The 5,162-nt window shown below is 35.1% G+C and overlaps 1 non-coding gene across 1 annotated transcript in view; it reads left to right on the top strand.

Annotated features, from left to right (window-relative positions):
• Window positions 1-604: 604 nt before the first annotated feature.
• Window positions 605-5,162, top strand: part of LOC107868204 — a 16,165-nt gene continuing 11,607 nt past the window's right edge. Inside the window, exons 1-2 of the transcript XR_001673695.2 lie at window positions 605-754; window positions 4,069-4,266. This is a non-coding gene — a transcript (putative disease resistance RPP13-like protein 1). The remainder of the gene's footprint in view (window positions 755-4,068; window positions 4,267-5,162) is intronic.

The raw sequence follows: 5,162 nt of genomic DNA, 5'->3' as shown, positions 1-5,162 counted from the left end.
CACTAGTCTGACCCGGACAATACAAATTAGTTTAAACATAATGAAATAAATAAGTCAAACAATATAAGTATAAATTTTGATAGTTTGATGCTTAATTATAGAAAATTTTAATATTTTGTATAATTATTAAAAATTTTAATTTTGGGTCCATCGAGATACATAATTAACACCTGATACATCCAACGAAGATACTTTTTTTTCTGCGCAATGATATATAAATAGCTCCAATACATTTTTTTCAATTTTAGGTCTGTCAAGATACTTTATACATATAATAATGAAGATACAATTTTTTCTTGTAAAGATGCATAATTAATTCTTGATACATTTTTTCTTATTTGTAGATACATAATTAGATCTCCGATGCATCCAACAAAGATACATAGTTAGTTGAAATTTTTATAATTATTTCGTAAGAGTGGAGCTTTATATTATTCGATAAGTTAAAATATAATATATTATTATAATATTAAGACTAACTAATATCTCTAACCACTCAAAAGTAAAAATAATCCTACATTTTATTTGAATTATTTCGATTATTATCCTATCCCTAAATGTCTCCCAAAATGAGCTGACTTGTTTTTTGACCCGACCCGTTTACCCAACATATAAATAGCTGCCCTTTAGGTGTTGCATATCAAATTGGCCAAAATTGCAAAAAATGGTGAGATTTGGAAGTACGTATGAAAGATGGAATTAACAAATCGCTCTTGGAATTTCTGGTTTGTCCACTCTCTAAACAACCTTTGAGGTCAGTTGCCACGAACTTTTTACTTAGATTTTTTTAAAAATAAAAATTTAGATATTTAAAAATTACGTGGAAAGTATTATAAATTGCAATTTTTTTTTTTTTTAATTTGATTAAGAAATACATCTCAAAATGTCGGTTAAAGTTTGTATCATTTGACTATAAAAATAAAAATGGAGCAATTAAAAAGGAACGGAGGGAGTATTAGGTTCTAGAAAATGATTTGGAGAATAAGTAATTTTTCTTGATACCTTAAAAGTGACAAGTAAAAGCAAAAATTTATTTTTGGAATAGTGGATAAGTAAAAGTGAACAGAGAGTATTATGTAACTCCGGTAATCACATAGTATTTTTTTTTGAGTAAAGCATCTAGTATGTCTGAACTACGACCTAATTTGCTACAAACGTTTTAACTTTACGGGGGCCGTATTACCCATTAAGTGGCACCTTTGATGTGGGCTTTATTTTATGTAATAAATGTGTCACGTCATCACAAAAGGGTGTCAAAAATACTCTAAAATTGAGTTCAGGGTTACTCCTGTGAAGTTGGAGTGTGTCGTAGAAATTTTGGTCATAGTTCGGGGTACTGAATGCTTATTTTTTTTTTTTTAATCCTCAATTGGGAGTTGAAAATTGAACTTGAGATCTTATGATGCTCAACCTACGCCATTGGTCACTAAACTACATCATTGGGTGCATTTTTTTAAATTTAATTGGAAATTATTTTCTTATTTCCTTTCTAAATCCAGAATTTTGTGTTGAGTATGTAGTTTTTTTTTTTCTTGGTTGAAGGTTATGTGAGAAGAAGAATTCTTTAATTAGTGATACAATTGGTGTATCGTATCCGGCGAGTGATTGTTTTTTCACTATTGAATTTCATTTCCATTGTGTACTTGGGAATAATGTTTGCTAGGTAGGATTATTTATAAGTAAGGGCAAGATGAAAGACCTTAAGGTAACAATGCAACTACATTAAATCAGTCGTTATATAAAATCATATTTTTCATTGTTACATAATAATAGATTTAACAATCAACAATAACATACTTAATGAAATCTATGTTGCTTGGACTCTTCAAAAATATCATCGGGTGCGTGTCGGATCCTTCAAAAGTGGTGCATTTTGGAGGATCCAACACAGGTGCGGCAACATTTTTGGAGAGTCCAAGCAACTTAGAAAGAAATAATACAAAGTGGGGGTTTAGGGAGGTTAAAGTGTACACAGACTTTATCCCTACCTCGTGGAGGTAGAGAGGCTGTTTCATATAGACCCTCGACCCTTGGATCAATGCCCAAGTAACGTAACTCAAAGTTGTAATGAAAAGGAAAAAAATAGCAAAGAAAATATGAAAATTAATAGAAACACAATGTAGAGCATATATGCAAGGTACAATAAAATCAACGGAATAGTGCGATCACCTAAACAAAATAAACATCAAATTGTAATAGGTTAAAAAGAAACTACATGAATAAGGCTAATACTAGGAGAGATACAATGCTCCAGACTACCACCAAGCCTAATCTCGTCGAACATAAAGACGAGGGTCAACCACTCACTAACCTTTACCCTAATCCGCAACATCCATACCCTTCTATCTAAGATCTTGTCATCGGTAAGCTTAAGTTGCACTATGTCTTGTCTTATCACTTCTTCCCAACACTTCTTTGGCTTACATCTGCCCCTCATCATACCAACTATATGAAACCTCTCATACCTTCTCACCGAGCACTCTCCTCTTCGCATATCCAAACCATCGCAGCCTCCCTTCCCTCATCTTGTGCACCACAGAGGTTACTTCTACCTTATCTTGGATATCCTCATTCCTAATCCTATCGATCCTAATATGCCGTCACATCCATCTCAGCATCCTCATTTCTGTTACTTGTATCTCCTAAACATGAGAGTTTTGGCTGGTCAACACTCCTCCCCATACAACAAACATTGTATTTGGAGTAACAATACGATATGATACAATGGGAACAACCATACTAACAACTTAAATTAGTGAAAATATTCTATCTACGTCTCCAATTTTCTACAAATGTTTGCTATAGGTTTGTTCCTCAAGTATGGATATCAAAACATAAATTTGTGATTTCATTAGTCTCCCTCTGCTAATTTAAGATGGAGGAGGGGCATGGATGCCCCAATTCGTAGGTATGAGAGGCTAGCTTTGGATGGTTTGAGGTAGGGTAGGGGTGGGTTGAAGAAATACTGGAGAGAGGTGATTAGGCGTCAGTTACAGCTTACTGAGGGACATATGACCCTAGATAGGAAGGTATGGAGGACGCGAATTAGGTTAGACGGCTAGTGCATGTGGGTGGGTCGTAGTCAGTAGTTAGAAGAGCTTTGGGGTAGGCGGGCCGGTAGTCTTAGGGCTACGTCCATAGGTTGGAGCTGCTAGTTGGAGCGTATGGGGGTGGGGGGTGCCTTTGGTTCGTTAGTGTAGGGGTATTACTTTGTGGGCGTCTTATTTCTGTTATTCCATTTTGTTTCATGCTTTATTACGAATGTGTTTACTATTCTCTGTCTTGAGCCGGGGGTTTATCGGAAACAGCCTTGCTACTTCTCCAGAGGTAGTGGTATGGATTGCGTATATTTTACCCTCCCCAGACCCCACAATGTGGGAGTGGGAATACTCTGGGTTTGTTGTTGTTGTAATACGATCGATTGATCAATCAACTAAGTCTTGCTCGCAAATTGGTCGGGGCACTGTTATATAAATAATTTGTATCCATTTCATAGTTTCATTGTTATTTAGACTATTTTTACTGTACCACAACCTTTATCCTTTATATAGAGCGCCACTGGCTATGCTTTGTGAAGCTCTTTTAGGCAGGTTACTATGATCTATAATCAATCAGAATATTTTGGTGAAAGTGAACTTGTTCCTTGCCCATTCCAGCTGTTTAATTTTGACGGATCTGAGTATGTTATGCCTAAACTATTTTGATCCACTATGAAAAGAAAAACGATAGAAGAAAAGAAGTTATTGCTAATCAAGATGTGAAAGAAATCCTTAGTATGCGGAGTTGCGTGGGAGGTGGGTAAGGAAAGGAAAAGGATAGATGGCTTGAAGAGTTTTAAATCTTGGGATATACCTCGCCTTCACTTTTAGTAGAAAGTTGTTTCCAGTCAATTATTTAAACATGTTGATTCAAGAACATTTTCCTCAAAACATCATCAGTACGAACAAAGGAAATTAAGAAAATATTTGTGTCATATCAACTTGAACTTTTGTATTTACGTCATGATTTACATTTTGCTGGTTTTTTAAGTTTGCCATTTGCTTATGAATCTTCCTTGTGTTCAATTAGATAGTCGATGGGATCCCTCGTCTTGTACCAACGGATGGCAAGATTATCGAGACTGATGATGCATTAAATTCTGATGGCTCTGTTGATTTGCCTGGCAAAAGAACTGATGATCAAAGAGGTAGTTCTTAACACTTCTCATTGACAAACAACGTTTGGAGTTCATAAGCTGATGGAAGGTGTTCAAGAGAATTAAGTCAGGTGACGTCAGTTGAACCTCTTTATTATGTCAGCCTGTTGTTGGCTGTAGTCTTATTATTGCAATCTGTACTTCTCTCTGAGCATTATAAGAGGTGCTTCTCCTTGATTAGTATTACCTGGAAGTAGCTTATTGTCTATTTCTTCTTTTCATGAGGTCGCACAAATCACTTTTTGCATTCTAATCATCCGTGCTTATTACACTTGTGCATAGATTGTGTTTTTCCATAAGCGTGACTGTAACATATTACTGCATAAAGCCTTGTGATTTTTACATTTTTATTAATGGTATTAGCCTTGAATTCACGAAATGCTAACGCCTTGATATTTGGAGAACTTCACTTAAACTTCATTTACTGTTACAGGGTTCTGTTTTAAATTAGTAAGCTTAATATCAGTGTTTTCTAGAGTTCACATGTAAATAAGGAAACCTAGTTATACACATGTATTCTGAAACATAGTTGAGGTGCTGTATCTTGGCCGTAGAATGCATAAAGGAGCAATTGGTGGGACGCTGCCAGTTAAGTTTTTGGCATCTTACTGTTAGCAGTTAATCTTGAATTTCAAGAGCCTGAATCCCAGCCTTCCAAATTTTGATATACCTTGGAATCAGGATAATAGATACGATATAAAGAGGGAATAGGTATTGCCTTTAAGGTAGCTGCTCATCAGTAAATTTGGCGTTTGAACTTAAAAACTCACAGGCTTTTGTCCTTTAAATCTTGATGTGTAAGTTCAAAATGAAAATTAAATTGATTTTTGAAGAACTAAGCAATATGTGCTAGGAATACCATATTCTATTTTCCTTCCATACTAGGTCTGATCTCAAGATTTCCTATGCATTAGCTAATAAAATGGGAAATACACCCTTCAAAATCAGAAGGGGAGCCTTGGAGTAA

This window comes from Capsicum annuum, chromosome 4 (assembly GCF_002878395.1).
Source record: "Capsicum annuum cultivar UCD-10X-F1 chromosome 4, UCD10Xv1.1, whole genome shotgun sequence".
Classification (NCBI taxonomy): domain Eukaryota; kingdom Viridiplantae; phylum Streptophyta; class Magnoliopsida; order Solanales; family Solanaceae; genus Capsicum; species Capsicum annuum.
The sequence above is the reverse complement of the archived record's forward strand: the minus strand, read 5'-3'. Positions and strand labels throughout refer to the sequence as shown.